Consider the following 12,226-nt stretch of genomic DNA (forward strand, 5'->3'; position numbering starts at 1 on the left):
AGGGTGAAGAGGACGATGATGCTGAGCTGTTTGACACTCGGGGACAAACCAGAACTGGCCGGAGCGACGCTGCTATTGCCAACAGTGGCGAGACCATCATTTTGGTTGGCTGCACTTGTGGCTCCGACAGGTGGGGCCGCGGGGCCCACGCGCTGGGTCAACGCCCACCTGGCTCCTGTCTTCTTCCTCCCGACGCACACCCGCGGATCAGAGGAGGCCGAACACTCCGGCGACGGTCGTCGGTGCTACAGGGCACCTCCGGCGAGGCTCCGCCCATGGATGAGCTCGTCAAGGAGAGCCGCATCCAGAGGGACAGGTCGCGGCCGCCGGGACGGGTCGAGGCGACAACGGTTTGGACTTTGGCGGAGTGGGCTTCGGGAGGAGATGGGACTCGAGGCCAAAGTGGCTTCGGCGAGGGGAAAAGGGCATGGGGATGGTCCCCGGAGTGGTGGTGCTCTACTGGTGGTGGTGGGATGCAGAGAAAGAGGCTGCACTGCCCGAATTTAGGAGGGGGCCGACGTCGGGCACGGCGGTCGTGAGAGGGACAAAGAGCTCTTGGAGCCCGAACGAGAGGCTGGGGAAGGAGCTGGGAGTGAGGCGAGGCTGATGAGGTGCTCGGGAGGCTCGAGTAAGGTCTATATATAGCCGGGGCGAGGGAGCACGGTTCGGGTGCCGCCGTGCACATCTGGCTGAGGCTCTAGCGATGGCAGCGATCACGGGGAGTCGCGGGAAGGCGACGAGGGAGGCAACGGACGAGCCGCAGAGGTCACAGAGAAGGAAGAAGCCACGGCGCCATAAATGCTCGGTCGGCCACAGATCTCTCGTGGGCGCTCGTCGGCAAGCGTCGGTGAGGAAGCCGTCGGAGGGGGAGAGGGGTCCAGGGTGAAGAGGACGACGATGCTGAGCTGTTTGACACTCGGGTACAAACCGGAACCGGCTGGAGCGACACTGCTGTTGCCAATAGTGGCGAGACCACCGTTTTGGCTGGCTACACTCGTGCTCACCACTAGCATGGCGCGCTCTAGAGGTTTTACTGAGGTTAAACCATGTCTACTGCGTTGTACTTCGAAGGGTGGTCTCAACTACGATGGTAACTTGGTTAAACAGTCTTTGGGTAAATAGTAATAACCCTCTGAAGTTTACTGCAGTAAACTTTGCCAGCTCAATGCGATCACCAGGGAGTTACTTGAAGCCAAAGAAGTTGTCTGGGGTGTTTAGGCTAGGAAGTACTATAGTCCTGGGGAGTTTGAGGTTAAAAGGATCAAGATTTACTGCAGTTACTTCACAACTCCATACTTGGTCCAGAAATGAAGATCAGGATGGTGCACTCACATGAAGTGTCCACTTGAGCTCAAATTGGGCAAAGCTTAGTCATTTGGTCATATGAGAAGATGCTCACCAAGTATCATACCATTTGGCCAAGCCAAATTGGTACTTGCTTCACAAACATCTCCTCTGGACAGAAACTTGGAATAATTATGGTGGTCAAATGGATCAATGAAATGATGCCAAAATGGGTGGTGAGATGTTTTATGGGCATAAGAATGATCTGGTAATTTATCAGGATTTTTGAAGCAATATAAAATATACTTGCTTCACAACCTAAAAATAATGCCAGAATCAAAGATTGGCTCCTGTGGTCACATAGATGATTGGATTGGGATTCAAATGGGTGGAAGGGGTTTATATGAGCACATTAAGGAGTGTGCAAAAGTTCAACTCATTTGGGTACTCCTAGCTAGTACTTCCTTCACAAAGCTTTCTGTTTAACAGAAACTTTGAAAATTCACTGAGGAAGATTGGCTAGGCAAATAAATTTGAAATTCTGCATGAGGCAATTATTTGGACATATAAACATGCCCAAAAAGGTTGGGAGTCAATAGGAGAAATATAAATGGCACTTCCTTCACAAAGTGCCATTCAGGGCAGAATAGGAAATGGAATATTGGGGAGTTGTTTTGAACATGGCAATGAAAAGTTTTGCCATATTCGATCAAGATATGACCCAAACAATTTATGAGAATTATTTGGGAATTTTTGGAGTGATAGAAATATAGGTTGCTTCACAACCTAGGGCAATTTGAATTATTCCTTTAATAGAAAAGGAATATTCCCAATAAAAAGAATATTGGGATTTGGGGTAGGATGGAAATGACAGGGTCTAGGGAAAGAATTGGGAATGACAAGCCACTCTGGAAGCAAAGAAGAGGGCATCTTCTTCAGTTTCCAGACCACTAAGCCACGGAAAAAGAAAACTCAGGCAAAAACCTCGGAAAAACAAAAGAAAAAGAAAGGGCCAAAAATCAGGTTGTCACAAACCTTACCCCCTTAAAGAAATCTCGTCCTCGAGATTTGGTTGCTCAGGGAACAAGCATGAATATTCTGACTTAAGGAAATCGTTTCCAACTCGGGTATCCTTTTTCCTTTATTGTTGTTCCCATTAATTTTTTATCTGACTGGCCCTGGGTAGTTTTATTTACTGTATCCACATTCTGACAGATCTCACCTGACTTGCTCATGCTTATATAGGCTCCAATTTCTTTTTAGATCTGCTGACTAGCTGAGTGTGATTTAATTATCACGACTGAAATATATGTCCGTCTCACAAATCCAAAAGTGATTTCCGCTGGGTGTGCCACCCGGCACTAACAACCTTTCATGTAATGATGATTAGAATTTTCTGATGAAAACTCAAGCTCTGACTCATTGCATTGGGTTTCTCCACTAAATGCAGGTCCTTTGGGTTCCAAACAGTGAGTTAAAACATAACCGTTTCCTGACAGATTCTGACTCATCGCAGAAGTTTCTGAATCATCTTAACCGGTTCCACTGCCGTGAGTATCGGATCCGCACCAAATATTTGATTTTCTCCTGTCATAGCCAGCATAAAGGGTTTGGCCTGTATGATAATATCTGCAGACTCGATGGACGGTGGTTCTGACGGAAAATTTTTGTTCACGACAGGCTATCCATGATGATTTATATAAGTGTGGACTTAGGCTTCCAGACTGTTATTCCTCATGCCGATTACTCATGCTGTAGGCATATCCATGTGGATCAATACTGACTTAGACTGTCCGGGGGATCTGCACCATGGGGGTCGTGTACAATTTTTCATACCTGCATCACTGGTCTTGCTCCTTCATTATTGTTTTCTTGGTCTGGATCCTTGGCTGAAAGAGCTGGGCCATATTGCTTCTACGTATGATCATAGGTACTGTCGGTGCAATTGTTCGGCAATTGTAGTTTATCCTCATTTTTCTGACAGGGTAACCCCTTCAATGGCAGGTTCAACACCTCTCAATTTCTGATCATTGGGAAAATGATCATCCGAAACCCTTGCAAGAAATCGACAAATAAATCAGTAGCCACCAGAACGGTCTTTACAACTCAGGTCTGGGACATTACTGAAATACCTCAACCACGGCTCAGGGCGGCTGAAAAGCAGCTCAGAGCATGAGACCGGGTTGATAAAAAGAAGGTGGCAGCTCCCTAAAATAGCCAAAAAGCAGCTATAGGCCTACTGTCACAAAAAGAAACTCAACAGCTGTACGAGACGGCCAAAAAGCAGCTCAGACTCATGACAGTCGTTGAAGAGAGAAATAAAAATCGGCATCCACCCCAGATAGCTAGAAACAGCTCAGATCACAGGCGTGGTGCCATCATTGGAGAAAAGGGGACAAGGGCTCAACAGGATCATTTTCCAGGTTCACGGGTACTTGTAAGATCTTGATGGTATGCTCATTGCATATATATATGAGGACCTGATTCCGAGACAGACGTGTATTCTGACTGATTCTTGATTCTAACCAAAATGTTGTCAATCTGATTCTTGGGATTCACTGCCATATGTTGTCAATTCACAGCATACTACCTTGTACCAATGTCTTACTGAGGAATATTTGCTGGCTCCTGCTCGAAACTTTCATCGGACAGCTTGCTGAAGAAGACTGAATATCGTGCTTCAGAAGCTTACCCCCTTAAAGACTTTGCTGGGGGAAAGACTCGGTACCTTATACCGGAAGCTTTTGTGGTTGCTTACTGAAGAAGGCAAAGTACCCTGTACAGGAAATCATCCATGTACCGTACTGAGGAAGATAGACGAATCTTGCCTTGGAAACTTCACGGGCATCTTGCGACAGAAGATTGGGTTGCTTACACCAGAAGCTTCTTATTGTGATATGCAGACCGGTTTCCACATATACAACCATCTTTGATAATCTTCTGCCAACCTTGCACACAATTTATCTTCTTGCTGATTTAATCATTTTGTTGTGATGAGTGCACGCTAATGCAAACTTGATACTGACGGTCCATCCAGGATTTCTTTTGCATTTAGACGAGATATTCCAATTTACTGCTGTGTGCTAGTAATTCCATTCTGTTTAGCTGAGTTTCCAAATATAAGCATTTCTTGCTGACTCTTCGGGTCCAGTGTCGGCTGACGAGCAACTTTAATAGGGGAAAGATTTGTAACACTGAAGGCCCAAAGAAAGGAACAACAAAAACGACAAAAGCACACAAGCATACTACTAATATAATTAATCAAGCAATCAACACATATTACTGCTACTCACACAATAATATGCATGCACACCTAGGCACACGAATCTCGCGGAAACTCTGGTATTGCGGTCTAATCTGATGTGACGATGTGCACGAGGACGAATAAATGTGTGGAAGAATTGGTGTAAACAGCGCTACACCAAGTGCTAGCTTAGCCAGGTGGCAACCTGAACTAGCTCGGAGGCGAGGACATACTTGGTAACCATGCAGTGGGACACGAAGGTCGCAACCACATTATTATCAAGCGAACGGAAAAAAATCCGTACTCGTCCAAGAAATAGGATTGCGGGGAAAAACTGAGGCTGCTAACGTTTCCCTTTCTTGATAACTAAGATCATTAAGGGTTGCCAACATGACAAAATAAAAGAACGATCCGTGATAGAAACATGTCCATCACGAAAACGATAGGCGGGACTGAAGGAAAGGCATCGGTGCGATACCTGAGCACCATTTTTTTGCAAACAGTGTCGGTATCACTTGGCATCACTCTGCTGGGACAGAAATGACACCAAACACCGAAAGAAAAAGGGACTAGGTAAATGCAAAGGTTGAGCTGTAGTGGAACCGAACCGATGCCAACTACACTCACCAGATAAACCGTTATCACAAATACTAAGGCTATATGCATGCTATGCAACAAACAAATGCAGCAATCAAGTGCAACATACCAACTAGGGTTTATACTACCGTTTTCTAACGTTTGCATGGTCTAGGGCGTCCTACAACCAGACCTGGCTCTGATACCAAGCCTGTGGCAACCTGGCTCAGAGAAACTGGAACGCCCCGTATTCCAGCCCAGAGATCGAGGAGAAGTCTTCTGGAATACGTCACTGCTTAGCATACAACAAACCATCTTTATTTTATTACACGAATATGAATACAAGTTCTCTGATGTTACAATGAATAACATCGGCACGGCGACACTATGCCATCCTCAGTTGCTCTATGCAAGCAGCAGAACAACTCGAAGCAGCGGAATAACTCTAGCAGCGGAACAACAAAGACGATGGTGAACTCCACTCTGTAGGGACTCTGGCGGGAATGCTTATCCTAGCTCGCACGAACGGAAACCACGATAAGCAAGCAATCAAATCTGGCAGGACCTACAAACTGACATGACACGCTAGGTCAGTACATTGAATGTACTTGCAAGCTCACAATAAACCAAAAGCATTCAAGGCAGACAACAGCATGGCAATTACAGGTTAGACAGGAATTATCATGATATCATCAGAACAATATGGCATGACCAACATAAATGTGATACAGCTAACACAACATGAACATAATAATCCGACAAAACTATCATGCAACCTGATGTCACTACATGCACCACTTATTCTGCTCGGGTTACCTCGTAACCAACACATGCATCACTTACCAACCTCAAACATCACACGATCATCTCAGGATCAAGTCAATCTTGGTATAAACAATACCATAGTAATCATTAAACGACCACAATGAGCTTGACCTTTACCCACGATTCTCATACAACATCACGAATATACAACAACTCGGTATCCTCAATACCATCGTGATCCTTACGACAATCACAATCCGACCAACACTTGGCCCGTGATCCTTCCGGCGATCACAACCCGACCACTAAATGGCCCGTGATCCTTACGGCGATCACAAACAACTTATCTCATTAATCAAGTTATTCTTAATACTGTTGAGTCATGGTGTGACCTTCTCTCAACCTGGGCCCTTATCCGTGGGCGCGGCTATTGATAGATTAATATACACTTTGCAGAGGTTAGTACACTGTACCCACACTACGGAACCCATGGCCTCGCACTCCCATTCGGGTGGACCAACAGCGTTCCGAAAACCGTCCTACTGCCATGACACTCTCCCGGCCACTCCGACTCACTCCTCACTAAGCTAAGTCATGGGTGGCCACGTGCCTACCTCCAGACACAATGACCACCATCGTGGCCCGTCCCATTCTGGGACACGGATCCAAAAACTAACTCAACAACGGGCACACAAGGTTATGCTTGCCTACCGGGCCGGGGTATAGCACGCCCATAACCTTCCCTCGTTTGAGGCACCGGCGAGAGGCATGACAATAGACCCAGTTAGGACCATCCCATACCGGTAAGCGTGGTTGCACTGGTCAGCATCGATTCAGCGGCACCATGACTCAGCCAACAGTTGTTCAAGTTGAATTTAATCCGGTTAAACTTGAATGCAAATATGCTGAGCCATGATAAAATAACATGATGCCAACTATAATACATGAACATGATATTAACATCACCATGAGGGTATCACATAACCATCCATCATATCATCAATAACTCATATCCACTGAGCATGGCATACTGACTAGCATGACCATCTCCAACATCAACATGTACTACTAGCAAGCATAAACATATGACAGGTAATACTAGCAGGTATGCCATGATCACGGAGTATAAGACAACATAGCACAAAAGTGAACATGCAAATCTAAACATCACTAGAACAACGATAACCATCTTTTCAATAAGCAAACATTTATTAAATATTCAATTTGAAAACCATGGCTACTACATTACTATCATGCAAGTGGGTATTGAGACTTGCCTGGGGATGAAGAAAGCACCGGGGAGAAGTGCGCGGTGAAGCCGCGGAAAGAGTCGCCGGAAAACGTACTCTCTCGGAGGGGGCTGATTAAGGGCAAGGGCATAAAGGTCATTTTCATAGTGTCAAACCATAGTGAAAACATGAACAACAGAACGGGCTCGACGAAACGAAGAAGTGGGCGTTGGTTTCACCTTATTTGGAGTTACGGATAAAAAGATATGAGAGGTTGAAGTTCATGGACTTTTCTGCAAAAATTATATTCACAGTCGGGTCCCTGAGTGGATAAGGCAGAAGCGAAAAGTTAGAAATACGCTTTCGATCAGTGAAAACGTAAAGTGGAAATGCGCCTTCACTTATCTGACGTGGCATGGACTGGTCAAAAGGGGCAGAGGCGGGGCCGGGCGTCTGGGTCGCCGACAGGTGGGGCCGCGGGGCCCACGCGCTGGGTCAACGCCCACCTGGCGCCTGTCTTCTTCCTCCCCGACGCGTGCCCGCGGAGCAGAGGAGGCCGAACGCTCCAGCAACAGCCGTCGGGGCTACAGGGCACCTCCGGAGAGGCTCCGCCCATGGATGAGCTCGTCGAGGAGAGCCGCATCCAGAGGGACAGGTCGCGGACGCCGGGACGGGTCGAGGCTTCGGCGGTTTGGACTCCGGTGGAGGGGGCTTCAGGAGGAGATGGGACTCGAGGCCAAAGTGGCTCCGGCGAGGGGAAAAGGGCATGGGGATGGTTGCCGGAGTGGTGGTGCTCTACTGGTGGTGGTGGGATGGAGAGAAAGAGGCTGCACTGCCCAAATTTAGTAGGGGGCCGGCGTCGGGCACGGCAGCCATGAGAGGGACAGAGAACTCTTGGAGCCCGAACGAGAGGCTGGGGAAGGAGCTGGGAGTGAGGCCAGGCTGATGAGGTGCTCGGGAGGCTCGGCTAAGGTCTATATATAGCCGGGGCGAGGGAGCACGGCTCGGGTGCCGCCGGGCACGTCCGGACGAGGCTCTGGCGAGGGCAGCGATCACGCGGAGGCGCGGGAAGGCGGCGAGGGAGGAAACGGACGAGCCGCAGAAGTCACGGAGACGAGTGGAGCTCAGGGACAAGAGAAGGAAGAAGCCATGGCGCCATAAATGCTCGGTTGGCCACAGATCTCTCATGGGCGCTCGTCAGCGAGCGTTGGTGAGGAAGCTGCCGGAGGGGGAGAGGGGTCTAGGGTGAAGAGGACGATGATGCTGAGCTGTTTGACACTCGGGGACAAACCAGAACTGGCCGGAACGACGCTGCTATTGCCAACAGTGGCGAGACCATCATTTTGGTTGGCTGCACTTGTGGCTCCGACAGGTGGGGCCGCGGGGCCCACGCGCTGGGTCAACGCCCACCTGGCTCCTGTCTTCTTCCTCCCGACGCACACCCGCGGATCAGAGGAGGCCGAACGCTCCGGCGACGGCCGTCGGTGCTACAGGGTACCTCCGGCGAGGCTCCGCCCATGGATGAGCTCGTCAAGGAGAGCCGCATCCAGAGGGACAGGTAGCGGCCGCCGGGACAGGTCGAGGCGACAACGGTTTGGACTCCGGCGGAGTGGGCTTCGGGAGGAGATGGGACTCGAGGCCAAAGTGGCTTCGGCGAGGGGGAAAGGGCATGGGGATGGTCGCCGGAGTGGTGGTGCTCTACTGGTGGTGGTGGGATGGAGAGAAAGAGGCTGCACTGCCCGAATTTAGGAGGGGGCCGACGTCGGGCACGGCGGTCGTGAGAGGGACAAAGAGCTCTTGGAGCCCGAACGAGAGGCTGGGGAAGGAGCTGGGAGTGAGGCGAGGCTGATGAGGTGCTTGGGAGGCTCGAGTAAGGTCAATATATAGCCGGGGCGAGGGAGCACGGTTCGGGTGCCGCCGTGCACATCTGGCTGAGGCTCTAGCGATGGCAGCGATCACGAGGAGTCGCGGGAAGGCGACGAGGGAGGCAACGGACGAGCCGCAGAGGTCACAGAGAAGGAAGAAGCCACGGCACCATAAATGCTCGGTCGGCCACAGATCTCTCGTGGGCGCTCGTCGGCAAGCGTCGGTGAGGAAGCCGTCGGAGGGGGAGAGGGGTCCAGGGTGAAGAGGACGACGATGCTGAGCTGTTTGACACTCGGGTACAAACCGGAACCGGCTGGAGCGACACTGCTGTTGCCAACAGTGGCGAGACCACCGTTTTGGCTGGCTACACTCGTGCTCACCACTAGCATGGCGTGCTCTAGAGGTTTTACTGAGGTTAAACCATGTCTACTGCGTAGTACTTCGAAGGGTGGTCTCAACTACGATGGTAACTTGGTTAAACAGTCTTTGGGTAAATAGTAATAACCCTCTGAAGTTTACTGCAGTAAACTTTGCCAGCTCAATGCGATCACCAGGGAGTTACTTGAAGCCAAAGAAGTTGTCTGGGGTGTTTAGGCTAGGAAGTACTATAGTCCTGGGGAGTTTGAGGTTAAAAGGATCAAGATTTACTGCAGTTACTTCACAACTCCATACTTGGTCCAGAAATGAAGATCAGGATGGTGCACTCACATGAAGTGTCCATTTGAGCTCAAATTGGGCAAAGCTTAGTCATTTGGTCATATGAGAAGATGCTCACCAAGTATCATACCATTTGGCCAAGCCAAATTGGTACTTGCTTCACAAACATCTCCTCTGGACAGAAACTTGGAATAATTATGGTGGTCAAATGGATTAATGAAATGATGCCAAAATGGGTGGTGAGATGTTTTATGGGCATAAGAATGATCTGGTAATTTATCAGGATTTTTGAAGCAATATAAAATATACTTGCTTCACAACCTAAAAATAATGCCAGAATCAAAGATTGGCTCCTGTGGTCACATAGATGATTGGATTGGGATTCAAATGGGTGGAAGGGGTTTATATGAGCACATTAAGGAGTGTGCAAAAGTTCAACTCATTTGGGTACTCCTAGCTAGTACTTCCTTCACAAAGCTTTCTGTTTAACAGAAACTTTGAAAATTCACTGAGGAAGATTGGCTAGGCAAATAAATTTGAAATTCTGCATGAGGCAATTATTTGGACATATAAACATGCCCAAAAAGGTTGGGAGTCAATAGGAGAAATATAAATGGCACTTCCTTCACAAAGTGCCATTCAGGGCAGAATAGGAAATGGAATATTGGGGAATTTTTTTGAACATGGCAATGAAAAGTTTTGCCATATTCGATCAAGATATGACCCAAACAATTTATGAGAATTATTTGGGAATTTTTGGAGTGATAGAAATATAGGTTGCTTCACAACCTAGGGCAATTTGAATTATTCCTTTAATAGAAAAGGAATATTCCCAATAAAAAGAATATTGGGATTTGGGGTAGGATGGAAATGACAGGGTCTAGGGAAAGAATTGGGAATGACAAGCCACTCTGGAAGCAAAGAAGAGGGCATCTTCTTCAGTTTCCAGACCACTAAGCCACGGAAAAAGAAAACTCAGGCAAAAACCTCGGAAAAACAAAAGAAAAAGAAAGGGCCAAAAATCAGGTTGTCACAAACCTTACCCCCTTAAAGAAATCTCGTCCTCGAGATTTGGTTGCTCAGGGAACAAGCATGAATATTCTGACTTAAGGAAATCGTTTCCAACTCGGGTATCCTTTTTCCTTTATTGTTGTTCCCATTAATTTTTTATCTGACTGGCCCTGGGTAGTTTTATTTACTGTATCCACATTCTGACAGATCTCACCTGACTTGCTCATGCTTATATAGGCTCCAATTTCTTTTTAGATCTGCTGACTAGCTGAGTGTGATTTAATTATCACGACTGAAATATATGTCCGTCTCACAAATCCAAAAGTGATTTCCGCTGGGTGTGCCACCCGGCACTAACAACCTTTCATGTAATGATGATTAGAATTTTCTGATGAAAACTCAAGCTCTGACTCATTGCATTGGGTTTCTCCACTAAATGCAGGTCCTTTGGGTTCCAAACAGTGAGTTAAAACATAACCGTTTCCTGACAGATTCTGACTCATCGCAGAAGTTTCTGAATCATCTTAACCGGTTCCACTGCCGTGAGTATCGGATCCGCACCAAATATTTGATTTTCTCCTGTCACAGCCAGCATAAAGGGTTTGGCCTGTATGATAATATCTGCAGACTCGATGGACGGTGGTTCTGACGGAAAATTTTTGTTCACGACAGGCTATCCATGATGATTTATATAAGTGTGGACTTAGGCTTCCAGACTGTTATTCCTCATGCCGATTACTCATGCTGTAGGCATATCCATGTGGATCAATACTGACTTAGACTGTCCGGGGGATCTGCACCATGGGGGTCGTGTACAATTTTTCATACCTGCATCACTGGTCTTGCTCCTTCATTATTGTTTTCTTGGTCTGGATCCTTGGCTGAAAGAGCTGGGCCATATTGCTTCTACGTATGATCATAGGTACTGTCGGTGCAATTGTTCGGCAATTGTAGTTTATCCTCATTTTTCTGACAGGGTAACCCCTTCAATGGCAGGTTCAACACCTCTCAATTTCTGATCATTGGGAAAATGATCATCCGAAACCCTTGCAAGAAATCGACAAATAAATCAGTAGCCACCAGAACGGTCTTTACAACTCAGGTCTGGGACATTACTGAAATACCTCAACCACGGCTCAGGGCGGCTGAAAAGCAGCTCAGAGCATGAGACCGGGTTGATAAAAAGAAGGTGGCAGCTCCCTAAAATAGCCAAAAAGCAGCTATAGGCCTATTGTCACAAAAAGAAACTCAACAGCTGTACGAGACGGCCAAAAAGCAGCTCAGACTCATGACAGTCGTTGAAGAGAGAAATAAAAATCGGCATCCACCCCAGATAGCTAGAAACAGCTCAGATCACAGGCGTGGTGCCATCATTGGAGAAAAGGGGACAAGGGCTCAACAGGATCATTTTCCAGGTTCACGGGTACTTGTAAGATCTTGATGGTATGCTCATTGCATATATATATGAGGACCTGATTCCGAGACAGACGTGTATTCTGACTGATTCTTGATTCTAACCAAAATGTTGTCAATCTGATTCTTGGGATTCACTGCCATATGCTGTCAATTCACAGCATACTACCTTGTACCAATG

This window comes from Triticum dicoccoides, chromosome 5B (assembly GCF_002162155.2).
Source record: "Triticum dicoccoides isolate Atlit2015 ecotype Zavitan chromosome 5B, WEW_v2.0, whole genome shotgun sequence".
NCBI classification, from domain to species: Eukaryota; Viridiplantae; Streptophyta; class Magnoliopsida; order Poales; family Poaceae; genus Triticum; species Triticum dicoccoides.